The following is a 25,359-nucleotide window of genomic DNA, read 5'->3' as shown; positions in this document are numbered from 1 at the left end:
ACCATGGAAGCTATAAAGGATACCCTGAGCAAACATCATCAGCTTCTGACTGGCTGAAGTAAGTCGCTCACAGGCATGCGGGCTTATAGGACTATGGCAACAGACTAGAGGCAACTAGAGGCAAAGGAACATCACATGCCTCGTAAGTCATAGTGATAGCCTCAACAATCCATTTGCTTATTCTCTGTATGGATGCCAAGGAATCCTGCCTCTGTGAACCATAGCATACCAATAGCTGGTCAGTCTTATGCCACTGAGAAGACCAGTTCTACCAGAAAGACTCGGGAGATAAAATTATATAACAAGAGTAAATTTATTAATAGCTCAGCAACCATAGTCTTTGGCGTAGGCCCCCGTCCTTAGCAAGCAATGCGAGGGTAACGGAATCTGCAAATCCCGCCTGAAGATGAAGGCAGGGGCGCAGCCGACCCCCTGGAGGTAAAGGAAGGGACCATCCTGGTGGTGGTGGGGAGGATGGAGGGAAAAGACCATCTTGGAGGTGGTTGGGGAGGATGGAGGTAATTGGCGCCGTCAGTATCTGCGAACTCAGACGGATGTAAGTACCATTCTTTTATACTGAGAGTGTTAACACATGATTGGTTAGAAGTGAGTTAATTCATGACGCGCTGATTGAGTCTTCCTGGCAGAACTTAACGCTAAGCTTACATTGGTTGTAGTACTCAAGAGCCCTAAGTGGGCAAAGCAAATTAAGCTTATATTGGTCCGCCAACAGAAATAAAGGAGGATAAAAGGCTTGCGAGACTCCTGAACATGCTGCATTAGTAGGAACTTTACGTACATAGCTCAGTCTAGGGTGAAGAATAGCTTTGACCCTGCCAGGAGAAAACTCTAAGCAGGAAGAGGCAACAGTTTCAATAGGTTAGAAGGGTGCCAGGAACACTCTAGAACCACGGCCAAACCCCAGGCTGGAACTCTTGCATGTACAGCAGGCCTTAACCTCAACGTACCATGAAGGAACTGAGATACCAGAAGGTGTCTCCCCAAATATCCCCCACGCAAAAGTGTGTGGTAAGAAGCTATGGCCTCCACATAAACCTGCAGCACAGAAGGAGATAGAACTGCAGAAAAGTGATCCTAAAGAAACTCCAGCACTGAACCAATTAGGCAGTCAACTGGCGTTCTCTGCACTATAAAGTAAAGAGTCTCCACTTTAAGGCATAACGTTTTCTCATGGAGGGAGCTGGTCACCCTCAGAGGCCAACCCCACAGCTTCCATATCTGCAGCTGGGGGTGATAGATTGTGCCTCCGGCCTGTGACAAGAGGTCCTTCCTGATGGGAATATCCCAGGGAGAGCTGTCCAGGAGAGACATCAGGTCCGAGAAGCATACTCGGGTTACTAGTGGCAGACCAACCCCGTCCTGGCAAACTCTCATTAGAACTCCTGGGGGCAGAGCAATCTGAGGAAATGCGAACAGATGCAGCCTTGACCATGTCTGAATCATGGCATTCAACCCCAGTGGATTTGGATGTGTGAGAGAAAACCAGAGCGGACAGTGTGACATCTCCAGAGATGCAAACAAGTCCACTTTCACCTAGGACAGTTTTAACATATTTTTAAAATGCTCAACTGTACCAACATGCTTTAAAAGTATGTAAGTCTTTGACTTGCATATTTTTTGCCATATTGTTTGATTCATTCTATTGTTCTCCTCATTTGTAAGTCACTTTGGACAAAAGTGTCTGTTAAATGATTCAATGTAAATGTAAATGTCAGCCCCTGCCTTGACAGGATGTCTGCTCCCTGATTCAAGTGTTTGTCGTTAGTGCCTTGCCTTGTTGACAAGAGACTCCCAACACAGTACTCTGGATCAAGAACCAAGGTTTATTACTCATAACTAGGGTAACGAAGACATCGTGTAACCCTGATCGTGAAAAATGAGTTACCCCTCAGGGAAAACTCATTGGTCTTGAGCCACCACTGAAATGGTCTAATGTACAGAAGGCCAAATGTAATCATGTTGGACGCAGCTGCCGTGAGTCCCAACAGTCCCCATAGTGATGGCTTGGCTTGGCCCAGCTTGATCTTGCCTATGGCTGAGAGAAAATCGACTGAAAATCTTTTTAATAATCAAAAATGTTTACTTTTACTTTTACATGATTAAGTACATTTAAATGTGGATACTTTTCACCTATTACTCACATTTCGTTTTTAGTTGGGGACTTCGAATTTGAATGAACATGTTTACAGTATCTGCAATTAAGTTGTAACACTAAAGAAACACTTTATTTTGATGATCCCTTTTGAACATTCTGTTGACTATAAAAAAACTTTGCAACTACATGTCAACTATAATAGCTCTCATTAGAGTATTAGTAGACTGCTTTCACATTTTGGTTTTGTTTCATGTTCTTGTTTCATTTCTGTCATGTGATCCCCTGTTCTAGTCATGTGATCCTGCCATGTGTTCTGGGTTGTCATGTTGTCAATAGGCTTGTTCGACTTGAACCGGCGCTGCACAGACCGATCGGTGAATGACATCAAAGTACCGCGAGAGCGAATAGAAAGTAGACGGCTCCTTATGCTTTTGAATTGCTCTCGCGGTACTTTGATGTCATAAACCGATCAGTCTGTGCAGCGCCGGTTCAAGTCGAACAAGCCTATTGGTTCATGGTTTCATTGTTCACAGATGTCCCTTGTCTAGTCATTAGTTTTGTGTATTTAAGCCCTCATGTTTGCCATGTGTTTTTGTCAAGTATTGTTTCACTGTAACCTCTATTGCCCATGCCCATGCCCATGCTTATAGTTTCATGCCATGCCATGCCTTTGTTTTATGTTTGATCATGTTTGGGAAGTAAACTGCACTTGGGTTCTACAACTTGCAACTGCTTAATATCTGCTAACTCTTTATTGTGATGGTCCTCCAACAGACAATCTACTAACTATAAATAACTTTGCAACTAAATGTCAATGTATTCTAACCCTACCAGTCTATTAATACTCTACTAACAGTATAATGAGAGTTAGTAGACATGAAGGTGCAACATTACTTATAGTCAACATAATGTGTTAAAGGGACCGTCAAAATAAAGTGAAACCCAATTTCTCACTACATTTACACCCCTGTGTTAAAATGAGAATGTCTGTCTGCTGTTTATTTATCACTGTACGCTGCTGTGCTGCTTCTGCATATGTTTAGACCTACTATATTTCACTTTACCTGCTTAATCAATGCTTCTTCCTGTCAGTTTCAGGGCTTCACCTCTTATCAATGCTACTAAACTGTAATATATTTCTATGAATGTGCCTGAAACAATGTACCTATGTATGTCTCTTTATTTTTAAAGTAAAAAAAAACAAAAAAAAAACATCTTTAAACAAAGAGTTGCAATATGTCCTTTCAGAAAGGTAATGTGATTTGATTCCTCCTTTTATGCTTTTAAATTAAAGAAAAAAAAAGAAGGAAACTATAGAAAACTCAAGTAGTGCATTCAGAAACTGTAAACAATCACATATTCCACAACAACGTGATAATTTTCCATTCTCTCTGACCCTTAGAACAAAGGATGGGTCGAATTGTTGATGCTGTGAGACTTGTTGGTTGTGAGACTTCAATGTAAATGGCCACTTTTTCATGTGCATAAATGGTGGATTCCTCTTCATATAATTGCTGTCTTAGGTGTGTTGTCTATTTTTGATATGTGTAAACTTTATATTTTCAAAAAATATAAATTAAACTTTTAAACTCTTTCATTGAGTTTTAGAACAGCATATTCTGTCAGTTAAACATAGTGATAACTCAGTCGCATACTGAACAGTGATTGGTCTCCATTCTTGCATGTATTTGCATAGCGAAGTCAAGTCACAATGTGAACAACAGGGTTACAGTGGATACATATATATATATATATATATATATATATGTGTATCCCCTGACTTCTCCATCCATTGTATCCCAGTGCTGTTCAATCTGTTCAATGCAGAGCCTGCAGTGACGGACACTTTAATCACAGGAACAGTGGCTGTGCGAATCCGACCATCACACAGAAGGACAAGTGAATCACAATCCCACACATTCTGACAGTAAAGTGGCACTCTACCATTTGTCCAAGAGCTTTGTGTCTCTAAAAAAGTCACCTATATATATATCGTAACACAGCAGTTGCTATGGGGAATGCACGCTGTTGGTACGTATATTCATGCTCCGTCTCATTTTGGTAATATTTTTGTGATTATAACGCAAAATGATTAGCGATTTCGAGTATTTTGTATTTATGAGTTGGTTTAGCCAATGTTTTGACCATTTAATCCAAGTAGTAACGTATATTTTATTAGTTATGGCCTTTTGTGAACTTCCATCCGATAGTGCTCTCGTTAGCAAGGCCACGAGGTTGTTCATTTTATCTTTTGTGTTTTATTTAGATGTCTAATGTCTGCAGAAAAACACCACTGAGCGGATGTTTTATTTAACTTTTCAGGTATGTTTATATATATATATATATATTTATTTATTTTATTTTTTTTATTTTTTTTGTGTGTGTTTATTATTGATTTTGCTTTTATTATTACATCATGTTTCATGCAAAATGTGGTCGTGTGTTGCGGTTCTACTATTGTTTACTGTTGTTGTGCAAAACAGCAGTTGCTATGGGGAATGCACGCTATTGATGTCTAATGTCTGCAGCGAAACACCATTGAGAGGATGTTTTATTTCACTTTTCAGTAAACACACATCAACAAAAAATATGTGTCCTTGCATTTATTGGGGAATTGGGCCCGCTGACTCCTGTTCCTCAGTGTGCACGAAGGACGTGTGAATGAATTGGTCAAATCACAACGTAGAATACAGAAGAGAGACCAGACCCTGTCACAAAAGTGACAAGATCCGTCACATATGCTAGGATCCACCACCGTTCAGATGGGCCAGCCTTACAATCTGAAGCCATTCTGAACTTTTCTCCTTTTAAAACCTTGTAATTTTTACTGAGAACATGAATATGGTTTTACCAGTCAGTGGCCACAGGGGAAAATCCTGGTGTTCACTATATCCAGTCCATCACTGTCAGGGGCGTAGCCAGGACATTATTTCTGGGGGGGCCAGCTTGGGCCAGTCTTTTATTTGGGGTGGCACTTGATTGTCAAAAACTACTATTTTAAAACTCACGCACCGCGTCACTCAGAGTAGCGGTTTTCCCGCGGCTCGTCAGGCCATAAACAATGGATTGAACTTCCTTATGGACACTAATAATGTCTTATTGATAATCCATGTTATTGGGATGGGTGCTTAGATAATGTGCGAGTGCGATGTGTCATGATTATGTGAGGGGTTAGGGACCTTAACATGAGACGGGGATGTTTTTAGTGCAAATGACAGAAAGACACAATATGAATTGTCATTTTAGGCGATAATTTATTTAGGTAAACCATAGCATTTTAAGTGCAATATTCAATTTATTTGTGATAATATAACATATTTAAAGAGAAAGAGAAAAGAAAAAAACATTACATCACAAATAAATAACAAGAGCAGATAGTATATCTAAATAGAACACACATTTAATAACATTGCAGGCTCATGCCCCATAATACACTCTAGGTAGGCAAGAAAAACTATTACTACTACTAATTATGCGAGCTTATATGTATAGCCTACATCTCCTCTACAATGTGTGTGTGTGTGTGTGATTTTGGTTGGGTGACAGTTTGACAAAAGCACAATGTTGTGTTTTGCATAAATACATTTACATTTACATTTATTCATTTAGCTGACGCTTTTATCCAAAGCGACTTACAATTGCTATATATATATGTCAGAGGTCGCACGCCTCTGGAGCAACTAGGGGTTAAGTGTCTTGCTCAGGGACACATTGGTGTCTCACAGTGGATTCGAACCCGGGTCTCTCACACCAAAGGCATTTGTCTTATCCATTGCGCCACACCACCCCAAATATAAGTAGGCTAAACACTTTGCAGTTGATGTCCTGTGTGAACAAAATGACGGAGTATGTTTTTATGTTTCCACTGCGGCAGGGGGGCCGAGCCTTGACCAGTGGTGGCCGTGGCCCCCCTGGCCACCACGTAGCTCCACCCCTGATCACTTTACCTTTGTATTTGAAGAATTTCCCCTCATAAAATATTTTGTACCCTTTCTTTACTGTTTTATTAATACCAGGATACAATAGATTACATTACATTAAACCATGTATATTACTGTAAAAGTGAGAAAAGGTTGTTGTTGTGGAATATGTGATTGTTGACAGTTTCTGAATGCACTACTTGAGATTTCTATAGGTTTTTTTTCACTATGCAAATAAATGCAAGAATGCAGACCAATCACAGTTCAATATGCGATTAAGTTATCACTATGTTTAACTGACAGAATATGCTGTTCTAAATCTCAATGAAAGAGTTAAAAAGTGTAATATTACATTTTTTGAAAGTATAAATTTTACACATATCAAAAATAGACAACACGCCTAAGACTGCAATTATATGAAGAGGAATCCACCATTTAAGCACATGAAAAAGTGGCCATTTACATTGAAGTCTCACAGACAACAACAGTCTCACAGCATTAACACTTTGACCCATCTTTTGTCCTAAGGGTCAGAGAGAATGGAAAATTATGTTTTTTTTTTTTTTTTTTCATAAATAAATAAAAACATTTACTAAGTATATAAGTGGACCTATGATATGACCCCTATAGTGGTTCAAGCTGAAACATAGTACAGTGCTGTTTGGCACTATATAACAGCATAAAGGGATGCTTTTGTTACACTGTGGATGTTTAAACTGTGTTTGTCAGTCACAATATTGGCAAAATGAGCGGAAATTGCATTCTAAAGCGTAAAACTTTCACATATGGACAAGTCCAGTCAATATACTGTATCCAAATGACCCCCATAACTTTTTTCCCTCTCACAAATCAAGCACTTCCCTGGGGATCCTGAGTGCCAAAGTGCTGTGCCATCTTACACAGAGTTAATGTTTTTCAATAGATTTTAATGACCTTTCTACAGTTGATAGAATCAGATTAAAAGCCACGATTAATGTACAAATAACAAATAAGTATGATACACGAATGTGTGACTATATGTGCTGAACTACAAACCGAAATCATAAAGCTTTACAGCGATTGGATGACAACAAGGCCACGGCAGATATATTATTCACTTTAACAGTCCTGAACATCCTGACATTCTTTGCTGCTGTAATGTATAGTTTTGTTTTGGGTTCATGTTTCATGTTTCATGTTACAGTCGGAGGACTTGCAGCTGCACGAACTCTGATGACAACACAACTGTGTCATGATTGGCCGAATCCACCTCATGACAATGATTGCATGTGTTTCGTGTTTATTCTCATACCTTCAGTTTCACTAATGTTCACAAATCAGTTTTTTTATAACAATAAAATCTCTTTTCTTGTAGTTTCGATATTATATTGTGTCATGTTGATCAAAATAAAACTCATAAAAAAAAAACGTAGACCTCACTTGATATAGGTTTATGTTCTTATTCTTGTACAAACAGACGCTGTAATACGTAGTAGACCTACATAAAGGATGAATGAAAATTTATCTGAAAAGTCTTTGTATTTGACAAAGATTGCAATTATTTCACTTCAGCTGTGGTAAAGTATGCAAACACAGCGTGAGCAGTCACTACAACGGGAAGCAGAAAGTGTCCGACTTTACGTCTCTGTTTTCAGCCCCTCCCCGCCGATCGGTTACATCCAGCCGCAGCCGACGTCGAACACACCTGTTGTCATTGGTTAATTGTCTTGATTATGTTCACAGGTGTGTCTTATTTAGTCACTAGTCCTTGTGTATTTAAGCCATCATGTTTGCCATGCATCTTTGTCAAAAAAGTACAGAAGGCTATTAAAATAGTTGAAGTATGGTCAAATAGATGGGGATTTAAATTCTCAGTTGACAAGGCAAAGATAGTGTTTAAAAAAAAAAAAAAAAAAATGGAGATGAGGTTAAATTAAAATTATATAATCAAGAACTGGAAAGAGTGAAATATTTTAGGTTTTTAGGGTTGTGGTTTGATGAAAGAATTGCATGGGCTATGCACATCCAGAAAATATTGGACAAATGCAAGAAAGTAATAAATATAATGAGGTGTTTAGTTGGCAGTGAATGGGGAGCAGAAAGGATGGCATTAAAGGCCATACGGGTTGATTAGATCTGTATTTGATTATGGTTGTGTATGCATCAGCAGCTGAGACATCTCTTAGAAAGTTATATACAGCAGTATTTCTTAGAAACAATATACAGTATCAGGTATTGAGACTATATGCAAGAGCTTTAAAAACTACACCAGCTACAGCACTACAGGTAGAAATGGGAGAAATGTCATTGGATATGAGAAGGATACAGTTCTCTTACGAGAGGTTTTCTTGTATTGCGTAAGTTGCTTACGCTACGGGTAAAGTCATCTTTTCTTGAGATATGAAGCCCAAAAATTATCCTTAATTTTTGTATTTATTGTCAATGCAGTGCAGCAGCCAGCAGACCCATAGCAGGCTAGCGTGCTCATTGGCTGCCCTGTGGCAACTGCAGCAGCCTACCACTGAGCCCTGCGTGACGTCACGCCCAATGAGGGCGCTTCACTTCGCGCCCTCACGCGTCACAGCCCGCCAGAATGGGAGTGGATTAGCGTATAAAAGGACGGGTTCGGGGGCTGCTTCCCTGATTTTCATCTCTTCAGCGAAGCTCTCCGCATCGCTGGATCTTTGAGAGAAGCCGCCGCCGTCGAAGCAAGCGACAGTGCAAGCAGAGGACAGCACCTGAGGAAGCCGGGCGATTCTTCGCCGCCTTCAGCCATCCGTGCCTGCTACGCTATCCGGCGTCTTATCCTTTTTCTGCTGTGTGTGTTCACCGCTGCGACACACACTCTCTCTTCTTCTAAAAGATAAATTTTCACGAGGCGTTGTTTCAAATGCCTTGCACCACTCACTTCCCGCTCTCTCTCCCTCTGTTCGAGCCGCACAAACTGCGCCGTTCACAAGGAATGTCAGAAGCGGACGGTCACGGGGCTAGCTTTCTTTACGTTTTCAAGAAAGCTACCCCGCTCTCGCGCCCCATTCGCGCGCGTCACTCATTGGCGGAAGGAGAAAAGAGAGTGTTTTAGTCCCCCCGAGGCCGGACCAACCTCCATTTCTCACACATTTCTCAGTCCCCTCTTAAGTTCAGGCGACTGAAAATATCAATATTGCAGTAAACGAGCCTGTTATAATACATGCACGCCTGCAAACAAATGCTGACGCAAAACATGATGACGCTCTCTGGCTACTCGCCCCTCTTCCCGCTCTCTCTCCCTTTGCTTGTGCCGCGCAAACTGCGCCGTTCACTAGGGATGTCAGAAGCGGACAGTCATGGGGCTAGTTTTATTTACGTTACAAGTAAGCTACCCCGCCCTCGCGCCCCATTCGCGTGCGTCACTCACCGGCGAAAGGAGGAAAGAGAGTGTTTTTAGTCCCGCCGAGGCCGGACCAACCTCCATTTCTCACACATTTCTCAGTCCCCTCTTAAGTTCAGGCAACTGGAAATATCAATATTGCAGTAAACGAGCCTGTTATAACACATGCACGCCTGCAAACAAACACCGTCACGAGACATGATGACGCTCTCTGGCTATTCGCCTATTACGACCCCTCTTCCCGCTCTCTCTCCCTTTGTTTGAGTCGTGTGAACTGCGCCGTTCACAAGGGATGTCAGAGCGGACGGTCACGAGCAATGTTCAGCACCCCGCGTGCCTCACTCACCGGCGAAAGGAGGAGAGAGAGTGTTTTTAGTTCCGCCGAGGCCGGACCAACCTCCAATTCTCACACATTTCTCAGTCCAGACGGCTGGAAATATTAATATTGCAGTAAACGAGCCTGTTATAATACATGCACGCCTGCAAACAAATGCCGACACAAAACATGAGGACGCTCTCTTATATGCTCGCACTAACTGAAAGCTTATGTGTTTTCCCCCTGTTGCTCAGTGGTGAAATCTTAGGCTTTCGCGCAAGAGCCCCATGTTCGAATCCTGGCTCTGGCGGCAGAAAAAAATTATGCTGTTCGCTTCTCCGGGCGAACCCGCAGAACCCCAGCGAACCCGCCTCTCGCACCCTCCCGCTCACATGATGGTGCTCGAGTATTTATGAGCGTCTAAACATATGAGCCTTCAAAGCAATTCGCTCTGTCAGTCCCCTTAAAAGGGCTACTGCAGATGTGTATTTTGCAGCCAAGGAGCGCGTTGTCCAACCCGCTCGCCTGCATCCTAACACAGTTTTTACGGCAACCCAGAGAAATCTCATAAGAGTACAATTCTGGGTATCCGGCTCACGCCGTTGGTGTTTTAAGTGTAGAAAATGTGCCCACGTCTCAGTGTTCACCCCTACACACAAGCACGATAACCCCCGTGTCTCTCACAGAGCCCACTCTCAAAAAGCTGGCAAATGCTGCTTGAGTGTTAAATGTAGGAAATGTGCCCACGAACCTGTGCCCACACCTACTCACTGCCCGCTCTGTTACACGGCCAAAGTTACCTCTTACCGGTCATGTTATGAATGTAAGTCCTGTGCCCGCTCACGAGCACTCACACTTACTGATAAATACTTTAACCCCGGCGCTGCTCGCCCGTCCCAGTTTTCCCACAAAATGCTCCCCGTCCAAAACAACCGGGACATCGTGTGTAAAACGACCAGCCATCTCTGTCAGCGAGCCACCGTATTCAAGCACAGAGAGCGCGAGCCCATACCTCTGGTTCAGGTTCTCGACCCCACGAAGTGCGGCGATCAAAACCCGGAGGCCATTCTGCCCTTAGCTGTACATGCAGAAGCATGGGAAGCTATTCCAGGTGTGTCAGAATGGGTGTTGAGCACAGTAAAACAGGGCTATTCGCTGCAGTTCGCTCGCCGTCCCCTGCGCTTTCGAGCACGGACCGAGACGAGAGTGAATATGGAAGTAGCACACCTACTCCGCGCAGAAATAGCGAAACTGCTGTGCAAAGGGCCCATAGAACCGGTACCTCCTTCTCTGAGCGAGTCAGGCTTTTACAGCCGTTACTTCCTCGTGCCCAAGAAGGATGGAGCTCTGAGACCTATCTTAGATCTGAGATATTTGAACAAAGCTCTCATGAGAAGACCGTTCAAAATGTTCACAACCAGACAGATACTCGCGCAAATTCGCCCGAGGGACTGGTTTATTTCTCTCGATCTGAAAGACGCGTACTTTCAGATTCAGATAATACCCCATCACAGGCCATTCTTGAGACCGCCTTCAACGGTCAGGTATATCAATACACCGTCCTTCCGTTCGGCCTGTCTTTAGCACCCAGTACATTTATGAAGTGCATGGCTCTCGCTCCCCTGAGAGATCGGGGTATGCGGATTCTGAACTATCTGGACGATTGGCTGATTCTGGCACAGTCAGAGATAGAACTTATATCTCACAGAACAGTGCTTCTCAGCCATCTGGAAAGCCTGGGTCTTACGGTCAACTGGACCAAGAGCTCATTACTGCCCAGTCAGTCAGTCTATTTTCTGGGAATAGAGCTGGACTCTGTGGCTATGACGGCCCGCTTGTTGACACAGCGCGCACGCCGTGTTCGACACCTGGCCACGTCTTTCCAGAAGGGCAGCATCGCTCCTCTGAAAACATTTCAGAGAATGCTGGGCTGTATGGCGTCAGCTGCAGCAGTGCTTCAGCTGGGCTTACTGCGTACGCGCCCGCTGCAACACTGGCTGAACGCTCGAGTGCCTCACCGAGCTTGGGCTTCCGGCGGCATGCAAATCAGAGTGACTCAGAGCTGTGTTTCAGTCCTGGAGCCCTGGTTAGCGGCTGACTGGTACCAGTGGGGAGTGACGATGGGAGCGGTCTCGTACCGAAAGGTTATCTCAACGGACGCCTCCAACTTAGGTTGGGGCGCTCTTTTCGAGGGCAGACCGGTCTTTGGCCTGTTGTCAGACCGGGAGAAACACCTTCATATAAACTGTCTGGAGATGATAGCGGTCGAGAACGCGCTGAAGCGCTGCCTCCCACACATACGGGGCCACCACGTTCTAGTCCGTACGGACAACATGCCGGTGGTGTCCTACGTGAACCGCCAGGGTGGTGTCAGATCCAGGAATCTCTGCGATCTTACAGAACGCCTCCTCGTTTGGGCTCAGCACTCGCTACGCTCGCTGAGAGCCGCGCATGTGTCAGGCCACCTGAACGACAGCCCAGACAGACTGTCCAGGAACAACGTTCCCCCGGGAGAATGGTCCCTGCATCCTCAGACAGTCCAGTTGCTATGGCGCCTTTTCGGCAAAGCGGAAGTCGACCTTTTTGCGTCAAAAGACAACATTGCCCAAAGTTCTTTTCAAAGAGCGAGGCCCAAACCTGCCCCAGCTGCCCACTGTACGCTTTCCCTCCGATCTCGCTGTTACCACAGGTAATCAAGAGAATCAGGGAAGCGTGCCACTCGGTGCTCCTCATAGCTCCGCGATGGGAGAACCAAACCTGGTTCCCAGAGCTGATGCGGCTGTCACACGTAGCCCCATGGCCAATTCCGGTGAGGAGAGATCCTCTCTCTCAAGCCGGCGGCTCAATTTGGCATCCTCATCCAGAGCGTGCATGGATAATCAACGGATACCTGTTGCCTTGCCAGAAGGGGTTGTGAATACGATCACGCAGTCTAGAGCTCCTTCTACGAGAAGGCTATATCTAAATGCGGGGTCTAAATGGTCTGTATTCTCCTAATGGTGCGCCGACAAAAATCTAGACCCACGAACTTGCGGGGTCTCGTGGGTGCTTTGCTTCCTTCAAGAGCTGTTGGATGAGGGCAGGTCCCCCTCCATGCTCAAAGTGTATGTTGCGGCTATTGCAGCGTTCGCGGAGTCGACGCGCGGCCAGTCAATAGGAAGGAACAAGCTCATCATCCGCTTCCTTAGAGGAGCCAGGAGGATGAATTCCCCGCGGCCCCCGTCGGTTCCTATTTGGGATCTTTCTTTGGTCCTAGAGGCCCTGAAAGCACATCCCTTTGAACCATTAGAAACCGTGGATCTAAAATACCTCTCGCTCAAAACCGTTTTCCTGATAGCCCTGTCATCAGTCAAACGTGTGGGGGACTTACACGCGTTATCTGTTAGCGCCGCGTGTCTCGAGTTTGGACCAAATGACGCTAAGTCGTCCTCAAACCGAGACATGGTTATGTCCCCAAGGTGAATGGCACTCCCTTCAGAGCGCAGATCATCTCTCTATCGGCTCTGCCAGCATCCCGTAGCGAGGGAGATGATAACCTCCTCTGCCCTGTCAGGGCGCTGAGAGTTTACATTACAGCTCTTTGTTTCATTTGGTGGGCGCACCAGGGGTCTCGCCGCCTCGAAACATAGCCTGTCCAGACGGATAGTGGACGCTATCGCAGCAGCTTATGCGTCTAAACACCTGCAGTGCCCTCTGGGCATCAGGGCTTATTCCACTAGAGGCATGGCCTCATAATTTCTATTCATGACATTTGTATGGCGGCGAACTGGGCCTCCCCCTCTAGATTTGTTAGGTTTTACAACCTGTAAGTTCCCGCCTTGTAGGCTAGACTTTTGTCAGTCTAAGTGGTGTGTATGTTCTGCCCAGATTGTTCGTGTGCAGGCTACTCTCACGTGACTTTAGCTCTCCTGGTTGAGCTGAACTATAAGGGTTGATATTCTTTAATATGGACCAGCAGCGGCGCTCTGTATATCCCCTACGGTGTGCTTATGTACATGTGCTGGCCCGCGTTGCTGGCCGCCTGATTCCCACTTATCTGCGTTCCCCGGGCTTCCCCTGGGACGCATTTAGTGGATGCTTGGCGCGCACGGCGTTGACAAGGGGTTCCTGTAGCTTAAGCAACTTACGCAATATGAGAGAACCTCTCGTAAGAGAACGTACTCGGTTACCTAATGTAACCTCGGTTCTCTCTCGGTTCAATCTCTATTTGATACACTGACGATTTTGCAGGTTTTCCCACTTACAAAGCATGTAGAAGTCTGTAATTTTTATAGGTACAGTTGAAGTGTATCTATGATAAAAATTACAGACCTCTACATGCTTTGTAAGCAGGAAAACCTGCAAAATCAAATACTTGTTCTCCCCACTGTACATTAATGAGTACCACAGCCATGCACAGATATACACAGATGCATTTAAGAGTTTAGATAATAAGATAGGAACAACGTTTACTGTTCCAGAATTTAATTTGTCAATAGGAAAAAGAATCAGTGATGGGTTATGTTTATACAGGGGAAATGAGTGTTCTATTATTAGCAACACAGTGGATAAAGGAGATAAGACCTTTGAAACCAGTAGTTTGTTCAGACTCAAGTTCATCATTGGCTAGCTTACAATATAGTCACTCGGAAAGTAGACCAGACATTTTAAAGGGATACTTCACCGTTTTTTCATATTAAACTATGTTATTCCCTTAACTAAGACGAGTTGATACATACCTCTCTTGTCTCAGTGCGTGCACTCAATCGCTCTGGCGCGCGGCGACACTTTGATAGCACAGCTTAGCCCAGTTCATTCATTAGGTTCCAAACAGAGATGAAGCTAGAAGCGACCAAACACTTCCACGTTAAGGATAGCTATAATGTATGGCGGAATAGCACTTGGGAGCACTTCGACTCGGCGCAGTAAAAAGTCACTCCTGAAAAAACCTCTCCCCCTCTCCCTCTCATTTCTGTCATTAGAACCAATGTGACTTTTTACTGCGCCGAGTCGAAGTACTCCCAAGTGCTATTCCGCCATACATTATAGTTATCCTTTTTACCCGCTTAGAAAAGCGCCACGTTTTATTTTGTGTCACCACACTTGGTTGTGTAACTACTCGTGTAACTGTATTTAAATAGGGAAAACGTGGAGGTGTTTGGTCGCTTCTAACTTCATCTCTGTTTGGACCCTAATGAATGAACTGGGCTAAGCTAAGTGCTATCAAAGTGTCGCCGCGCGCCAGAGCGATTGATTGCACGCACTGAGACGAGAGAGGTATGTATCAACTCGTCTTAGTTAAGGGAATAACATAGTTTAATATGAAAAAAACGGTGAAGTATCCCTTTAATAGAAATACAACAAACATTGTACATAATTCAAATTATGGGGCTTACAGTGGTATTTTTATGGGCACCTGCACATATTGGTATCCAAGGAAATTAAATGGCAGATAAGGCAGCAAAAGAAGCCGTAAAAAACAATGGCATTAACTTAATTGTCAGGCTAAGTAAGAATGAACTCAAGAGTATTGTTAAGAAAAGGCTGAATGAAAGGTGGCAAAAACAATGGGATAAGGAGAAGAGAGGTTGATGGTTTTATAGAATACAAAGGGAAGTGGGAGAGATGAGATAATAAAATCAATGATGAGATTTGGACATACAAGACTAAACAGTACATTTTATAAAATGGGTTGTGAATTTTGTGGACAAGAACAAACTGTGGAACGTTATGCTATACTGTCAGAAATACGAGGCAGAAAGAAGGATTCTAATGCAAAATCTAGCAAAAAAAATAAAAATAATGCAATTTATACTAGGAGATATTTTACAAAATAAATTACAGCTGCTTACTGGTAAGTAAATATGCACACAGATCAGCAGAGGGTTAATTAACTGTGAGTATGTTTTAGTGATCCATGTATGCAGATAAAACCGAACCCATAAATGAAATGGTTTACAGTTCCTTGTTTGTAGTCCTGCCTTATGTCACCATGTTACACATTTTCATAATGCTCGACTACTGGATGCTTTGGATGCCCTCAACTTTTACTATGTTGAGGAGATGCTGTTTTTTACACTGCAAGGGCAAAAAAAAAAAACATTGCATGGACTTCTAATATGATGCCATATTTACTATAGATATAATAGTTTACAGCTGCTCATAAAGCCTCAGGAGCTGAAACACAATTATGGATATTTCCGACACATGCTCTAAAAGCGGTTGAACAATTACAACAGACTAGGGTCAGCTGATCAATCAGAGCAGACTGGGCTATTTGCAAATGTGGGCTTTAAAAAGACAAGAACTAAAAACGCAGATGGTGAAAAGAGGTGCCGCAAAAATGTACAGTAAGATAAACAAAACAAAAAAGTGGTTTTGAAGTTTAAATCATGTAAATGTATTCTAGCTGACCCCAAAAATAATATGAACTTGTAAATTAGCATAATGTGGGCACTTTAGGATCCTCTATTTAATAAAAACAAAATGTCAAAGACCACCCTAGTAACCACCCTGGCATGCGTTTCCCAAAAGCGTCGTAAGCAAAAAAGCCGGGGAATCTTCGGACACTGCCAGAATTTCATCGGAGGTAAAATTCTATCGCACCGGTCATTAATCGGCTGTTGGTGAACATGTCAAACTAACGATCAAAGACTTTAGATTTTAGCCTAGGATCAGAGGAATCTTTTAGTATTTGCAAAATTTTTCTCAGACAGCCAAATCGTGGCCAAAATGACACGGTGTGCACCCGGCTTAAGTTGATCGTAGAGACCATTGGTGGCAGTTGTTCTACGATCAACTTAGGCTTACAATGCTTTTGGGAAATGCAGCCCAGAACACCCAAACAGCACCTAGAACTTCCAAGAAACCACTTGGAACACTAGGGTGCTGTGAATGGCTGCCGTGTATCAATTGAGAACACCCTAGCAAATGCTTAGTAACGTCTTAGCCATAGCCTAATAATCTATAATTGAATAGGTGACTAGTGTAGAGATGATAAAATTGGTGTTATATGATCATATGCATCTCTACCGTTTGCTTTTCTGCCTAGAGACTATGCCATGCACCTCCAATTTGGATCCACTTCAGATGCCCCAACACCTGTGCAGAGATGACTCCAACTCCTGCATGAAGGCTATTGTGAAAAAGCACAACACAAAATGTGAATTGACTTAAATCACCAAATAGTAATATTCTAGCAATACCTAAGCAACCATTGAGGACGCCATAGCAATTGTTTAAGGCATATAACCTTCACACTTAAAAACTATTTTCAAACTTTTGAAGTATCCAAACTACATAAGGCCAAACTTCAAACTTTTTAAGCTGTCAGACAGGCCTTTATCAAGCAAGTTTCTTTTGGCAAACTCTCTTTTTGTGCTTTAACTTGCTCTTCAAATACAACGTCATATCCATTTTAAATGTAAATTACAAGATTCTACATTTTTCCTGAGGTAGAAAAGATTGGACAGCTCGCCGTATATAATTATTTTGGAGTGAGCGGCAAGAGTTATGCATGAGAATCTATGGATGTGCAACAATTCATGAAAAAAGGGATTGGATGAATGAAAAGAAGTGATTTTCTTAATATTGCCCACCCTTGACCCGACTACTCCAGAGATTAAAAGCAGAAGACTGAACAGAAGAGTCAAAGGGCCAAATATGTAATGGCGTATTGCATCTTAAAACAATTAAAACCAGTCAAAATATGCAATCTCTGCCTTAAAGTTTCAATCTTATAAATACAGATTAACACAGTGATGGTTCTTATTTAGACTCTTATCATGTGAGCGAAAGTAATGATTTGTGAGCGTTTGACTGATTTAATCAGTCAGTGAGCTGTTTTAGAAAGCCTAATTTGAGATTAATTTGTCTCAAATAATTAATTTTGACCAAATCATTAAAAGAACCAGAATCATTCAGGAAACAAAATTATTTAAGTACAGTGTGCAATCCACATCAACAAACTCAAAATTAAGCTCTTATTACTGAACACTAGTTATTTTGCCAAGAGATCTCTATCTTGTAATTAATTGTCAAGACAAATTAGAGTCCGTACACAAAGTTTGGACGTTTATATGCTGACCAAAGAAACATATGTATCTCTACAAGGTGGTAAAACTTGTTATCCATGTTTAACATAGATGTTTAAATTAGATCATGCTAAAAAAGTCCTCCTTGTAGAGAATACTTCAGTCAACATTTTTCGCCTCTCATTTAAGAACATATGCTACATTGCGTGTACATTCCTACGTGGTTAAACTAACTCATCTCCTTGTCTCTGACATGTTATCCTCACACACGTTTTCATGCACATCTGGCTCATCTTCTTCAGACTTCACAAACTGCATAATACAGATTGTGAGGTAACACTGTACACTAGGTCTCATTTGTTAACATTAGTTAATGCATTAGTTAACATGAACTAACTATGACCAATATATTTTTACAGCATCTATTTACCTTCGTTGATGTTAATAAAAATCCAACTGTTCATTGTTTGTTCATGTTCACAGTGCATTAACTAATGTTAACAGATACAACTTTTGTTTTTATTAATGTATTAGTAAATGTAGAAATTAACATTACCTAAGATAATCAATTCTGTATTTTTTATTGTTAGTTCATGTTAACTAATGGAGTTAACAAATGAAACCGTATTGTAAAGAGATACTGATTATGAATACTAATAAAAAACAATAATACTGAAAAATAATATTAAATAAAAAATAAATAAAAATCTTCAAGAATGTTAACAGAATCACATCTCATGATAATCATTCAGTTCCACTATTTTCAGGTAATTATGAAAACCGGCTCCTGACTCCTAACCCAACTGTTTCTATTTCCAGAAGACAGCTTTAATTGGGAGTTATAAACAGCTGCATGTGTGACACACAACAGTCCCTGAGACGGATGACGCGTGTGGGAAGAGATGAGGTTTATTTATGGCCATAGCTTTCAATCTGTTGATGACTGTCGCACTATGTACACAGTCTGTGGAATGTTTGCATTGACCTTCACCATTTTAAACATGATTTCTTATAAAAATGGACATGATTTAGCTGATTTTAAACATGATTCTGTACAAATGCATTTACAAATGTATACAATTATATAATTGCATATAATTACATTGTTCACCAGTTGTACAAACTGTGTTTTCAACACATTCTCACTCCCAAACACGCCATATATTGACACTTGGTCAGGACAGTAAAAAAATAGTCCATCCATCCACTCAAATAGCTTATCCTATGTATAGGGTCGAATGAAAAATCATTTTATTTTTTATTCACCATCATATTGTTCAAGACCAGTGTGACTGTCTTTATTTCAAAATACACAAAAGGAATAACTGAGGAATGTTCTCCTCCTCTTAAAAATTCTCCTTCTCCTTTTGTGTTCCACAGAAGAACGTCATTTAAATTCTGACAGAAATATAATTTTCGGTTATTCCTTTAAAATTATTCCTGTAAAAGGTAGTGTGTATACTTAATTTAAGCCATTAAGAGTAATTGTTCATCACTGGCTATGCGCTACGTGAGGCTTCCTTTAAACATTCCCCTTAAAAACACTGACAGCATTTTAATTTTAATTATAAAAAAAAAAAAAAAAAAAACTTGTTTTTCCTGTCAGAGGAACACATAGCAAGCTGCGATGACTGCACATGCTGCCTTGTCATGTGTCACCTTGTGCACTTGCAGTACATGATGGCTATAACCAATATTTATGTTCTTGTGGACTGTTATTGACCTCTAGCCTCAGAGGAGAACTGCTAATGCTTCTGAACATAGAGAGGTAAATAACACATGAATGAACTAACAAGGTCTAAAAAAAACCATAATACTGAGGTCAGTATGAAACAGTATAATGATTATGTGAGTAGGCTCTTACAGTGATAACTCCTAGTGTTTTTATGATTTACAAAACAAACACTTCTCACCTGCTATTTTACAAGTGTTTCATGTACAATTGGCTATTATTTATATTTAATCAATTAAACAAGTCATTTGAGATATTTAAATGATCTTCCTACTTTCATCAAACATTGTGCCAATGGTAGGAATATCAATTTTCATGAATTTCCATAATCATCATTTACATTAATTTATCGTTAAGGTCAAATTTGCCAAATACACATGGAGGACCCTAAATGTTCTGTGCACATAGCCCCTTTTTTATATCAAAAATTAAATCTGTACTTAAGTCTTGATATTAGGAATGTACTTTTTCTAGTAACAATGTCTATTTCTGATTTCAGGAATTATATTTTAATTAGTACTAGTTAAAGGAGGGAGGATTGTAGTGGGAGCACTGGGGTGTCAGGTGTGACTGTGTGGCAGTGGCAAATGGTTTACATGGCTCTCGGGTCAGGTAGGAGGGCCCCTTAAATAATTTTGCTTAGGGCCCCAGGGAGGTCAGGATCGGCTCTGTAAACATTCGCCATAGATCTCAGATTGTTTTGGAAAATAATGACTCTCTGGGAACTCCAATTTTGTTTTGCCATTAGATTCTGTTGCTTTAGACCACACAAGCTGGACCACCTATCACTTACAGAATAGCTGAATAGCTATACACTCAACAAGCATAAGTACATCTTGACAATTTGATGGCATTCCACTTTGAACCATAGAGAGAAAAGAAAGGCCATTCTCCAATAAAAAAAAATAAAATAAAAAAATGCTTGTCAGAATATTGAATTCTTAAAAACGTTTTTATTCATCAAAGAAACATATATTACAATTTCCACAAATATTTGAAGCAGCACAACTGATTTGAAAATTGATAATAATAAGAAATGTTTATTGAGCAGCAAATCATCATATTAGAATGATTTCTGAAGGATCATGTGACACTGAAGACTGGAGTAATTAATCTGAAAAATCAGCTTTGCAGCACAGGAATAAACAACATTTTAAAATATATTCAAATAGAAAACTATGGAAGCTTGTTTCTGCCACAAAATAAAAAAAATTTCAATGATAATTGCGACTTTTTATCTCACAATTGCGAGTTTACATCTCGCAATTCTGACTTTATTTCTCAGAATTGCGAGATACAAAGTCAGAATTGCGTGAAATAAAGTCGCAATTGCGTGTTATAAAGTCAGAATTGCGAGATATAAAGTCAGAATTACGTGAAATAAAGTCACAATTGCGTGTTATAAAGTCAGAATTGCGAGATATAAAGTCGCAATTGCGTGTTATAAAGTCAGAATTCTGACTTTTTTCTCGCAATTGCGACTTTATATCACGCAATTCTGACTTTATAATACGCAATTGGGAGATATAAAGTCAGAATTGCGTGATATAAAGTCGCAATTGCGAGAAAAAAAGTCAGAATTCTGACTTTATAAGACACAATTGCGACTTTATTTCACGCAATTCTGACTATATCTCGCAATTCTGACTTTATAACACGCAATAGCGACTTTATTTCACGCAATTCTGACTTTATATCTCAAAATTCTGAGAAATAAAGTCAGAATTGCGAGATGTAAACTCGCAATTGTGAGATAAAAAGTCGCAATTATCTCTTAAAATGTTTTATTCTGTGGCGGAAACAAGCTTCCATAGAAAACAGTTTTTTATTGTAAAAAAAAAATAAAAAAAAAAAAATAAAAAAAAAAATGCTGCATTGAAACATTTAGAACAGTATAGTGTACATGATTTATATTTTTCCCCATATTTTAATTTTTTTTTGCAGATTAAGTTTTAAAACTGATGACTACACAATAGCCAACCCGATTTTTACGAACACAAATTTTACGAGGTGGCTAATTCGAACGAATTCATACGACCTCACTCGTACAAATTCATATGATTTTTGCTAAATAATACATATTTTACGAGTTGCCAAATTTGTATGAATTCGTACGAATGACCTACCCCTGACCCCGCCCCTAAACCCACCCACCACTGGGGTTTAGACAAATCGTATGAATGTTCGTACGAATTCGTATGAATTAGCCACCTTTTAATTACTCGTACGAATTTGTACAAATTGGTCGTGAGATAGCATTGCAATAGCAGCTTAACTATCAAGACAAAGCCACATCAGAAACAGGTTAGAACAGATGTGTGAATATTATTCAGTAGTGGTATTATGAGAACGTCAGCCCAAGATAAAACAATTAAAGAAACATAGCTGATCTCTGTCACAGTCGGCTGACGCAGAAATGAGATAGAGCAGGATCTATAGTATCTATACAGTAGTTTCTATTTATTTACAAACATAAAACAAAGGTTCTTAGGATACTTGGCTTCAAAAAACAAGAACAGAGCAACCAACCAAAATGCACTGAAGGCGGAACTATCAGAAACGGTAGCACTTTATTTTGCAATCCTATTCCCTTATAGTAATTACAATAAACTGAAGCCTGAACCTGAACCCTTAACCTATCCCTAAACATAACCATAACCCATGTAGTTACCTTATATTACCCATTACTTTCTTGGGTAACTCTGTAACTACACATGTACTGTAAAATAAAGTGCAACCCAGAAAACTGGCTCAACACAAACCAATGAAAGAAACAAGAAACAAGTATAGTGCATTAATAAAACAATGAATAACCAAGAAAATAAAAGCTTGACAATCAAACGTGACGATCTTAGTCTGCCGACATCAAGATTTCATTGAGACCGAAACAATGAAAAATGGGGCCTTCAATGATTCCTTGCTTCAGGAATTAAGAAAATGCACATAATCTTGGCTTTATGTGAATATTTGCCAAGTACAATACAATTTGCGGTAACATATATTATAAAAGTACACAAATAATCATGTATTAAAGGTATAGTTTGCCCAAAAATGAAAACTCACCCTGTTCACTGAAACATGTTTATATATGAATAAAATCTTAAATTTAATCTGTTCATCATATAAAGCGATCGTGTCTCTTCATAAGATTTGGACTAAACCGCTTAATACATATGGATTTTTGACACTGTCACATACAGGTTTTATACCGCTCACTATATACCATGATGGTTTTATAAATATTTGGTCTTAATGGGTTTACATGTTATCTTAGCCATTTGTATTCCTCTTAACCATTTAATGTGTGTAGGTCTTTAAATGTTAAAGATTTAAAGTCTTTCCTCTTTGGTCTCATCCACACTTCCTCCACCTGATCGGCTCTCAACACTAGATACTAATAGTGCAACTGATACTCTTTTCTCCACTTTAACATCCTGCTTGGACAACTTCTATCCCCCTTTCCTCCAGGCCAGCCTGCGCCACACCCTCTGGCCCCTGGTTATCTGATGTTCTTAGTGAACATCATTCTAAACTCAGGGGTGCAGAGAGGAAGTGGCGCAAGTCGAAAGATCCTACTGACCTTGGTCTTTATCAAGCCCTCCTTTCTTCCTTCTCTGCTAATATCTCTACTGCTAAAATGACTTATTATCACAACAGAATGAACAATTCTTCTGACTCTCGCATGCTTTTCAAAACATTCTACTCTCTTCTCAGCCCTCCTCCTCCTTCATCAACCCTAACAGCTGACGATTTTGCCACATTCTTCATAATTAAAGGAGAACTCGGTAACTCTAGCGAACTCTACTCACTTCTTCGCTGATTTTCCCTTTTGTTGTCGCATGTTTTCCCCACGAGCTCCCCCTACAGCTGTGGGGGGGCGTATATTTCACAACACAGTCGTAAAAAACTCACTTGCGGCGGCCTCCTCCCCCTCTCTACCGCTGCTCATGTGCGTTTGTTTTGATCAGAGCAAGCCAACTGTATCGTGTGGAGCTATGTCTACCGAGGTGGGTAATCTGGTAATACATCATACATGCGTGTGTGTTTATGTCGAATTGCCGTAAAGCAATTTGTGTTTCGCGCTCATTCTCGTTCTAGTTCTCGCTTCTCACGAGACTTCCAATTTCTATCTTGCCGGGACGGTAGTGCCCAAGTTGCAAGGTTGGTTTTCCGCCTGGGAACGCTGGGGGGAGCGGGGAAAGTCACCAATATCACCAGAACAGGTTGTTTAACCATCCAAATGATTTCTAGACAGTTTTATTAAGTTAAAAAAGTTACCAAGTTCTCCTTTAAAACAACCACCATCAGCGGCCAATTTACCAATCCAGCTAACACATACATTCTACCCTCCTTCTCTCTGCTTTCAGAGGCAGAAGTCTCCAAACTCCTCCTTTCCAATCGCCCTCCTACCTGTCCGCTTGATCCTATTCCCGCTAATCTACTTCAAGCCATTTCATCCTCAGTTGTACCCACACTCATGCACATCATCAACAACTCTCTTCTCACTGGTACTTTTCCCACAGCATTTAAGCAGGCTCGGGTAACCCCACTGCTTAAGAAACCCACTCTAAATCCAGCACATCTGGAAAATTACAGATTGGTATCCCTTCTTCCATCCGTCGCGAAAACACTTGAGTGAGTTGTTTTCAACCAGATCTCTTCCTTTCTTACACAGAACAACCTCCTGGACAACAATCAGTCTTGTTTCAAAAGCGTACACTCAACTGAGACTGCCCTGCTCTCAGTAATTGAAGCTCTGAGACTGGCAAGAGCAGCTTCCAAATCCTCAGTTCTCATCCTGCTGGATCTGTCTGCTGCTTTTGACACAGTTAACCACCAGATCCTCCAGTCAATCCTAAAGATGAAGGGTATCTCGGGAACCACACTCCAGTGGTTCAAGTCTTACCTCTCAGGTAGGTCCTTTAGGGTGTCATGGAGGGGTGAGGTGTCTAAGACCCAACATCTAGCTACTGGAGTGCCTCAGGGCTCAGTGCTTGGACCACTTCTCTTCTCCATCTACATGGCATCACTAGGATCTGTGATTCAGAAACATGGCTTTTCCTATCACTGCTACGCTGATGACACACAACTCTACCTCTCATTCCAGCCTGATGATCCAACGGTAGCTGCTCGCATCTCAGCCTGCCTGTCAGACAGTTCTGGCTGGATGAACAACCACCACCTTCAACTAAATCTTGCGAAGACAGAGCTGCTTGTGGTCCCGGCCAACCCAACTTCACCATTCAGCTAGGCTCGTCATCCATAACTCCATCAAGGTCAGCCAGGAATCTTGGAGTTGTAATTGATGATCAATTGAACTTCACAGACCACATTGCTAGAACTGCCCTGTCCTGCAGATTTGCCTTGTACAACATTAGGAGGATCAGGTCCTTCCTATCAGAGCATGCTACACAACTCCTTGTCCAAGCGCTTGTTCTATCCAGACTGGACTATTGTAATGCTCTCCTGGCTGGTCGTCCAGCTTGCACTGTCAAGCCTCTGCAACTGATCCAGAATGCTGCAGCCAGAGTGGTCTTTAAAGGGGTGGTTGAATGTGATTTCACTTTTTTAACTTTAGCTAGTGTGTAATGTTGCTGTTTGAGCATAAACAACATCTGCAAAGTAACAACGCTCAAAGTTCAATACAAAGGGAGATATTTGCTTTTAAAGAAATCAATTTCTAAGGACTACAGCAAACGGCCGGTAGGGACTACAAGACATTCCTCCAGGGTTAGTGACATCACTGACCCCAACATTTACATAAACCCCTCCTCTGGGAACACAATAAATAAGGGGGGCGAGGCCATTTTATGTTGCTTTGGAGAAGAGTTGTTGTGGTAGTGGTGTCGTTGCTGTTATTTTCACCCAGATTGCAGATCCACTTTGTTCAGTCTTCCTAAGGACGGTGGAGTTA

Source organism: Rutilus rutilus (assembly GCF_951802725.1).
Source record: "Rutilus rutilus genome assembly, chromosome: 14".
In the NCBI taxonomy this organism is placed as follows: Eukaryota; Metazoa; Chordata; class Actinopteri; order Cypriniformes; family Leuciscidae; genus Rutilus; species Rutilus rutilus.
The sequence above is the reverse complement of the archived record's forward strand: the minus strand, read 5'-3'. Positions refer to the sequence as shown.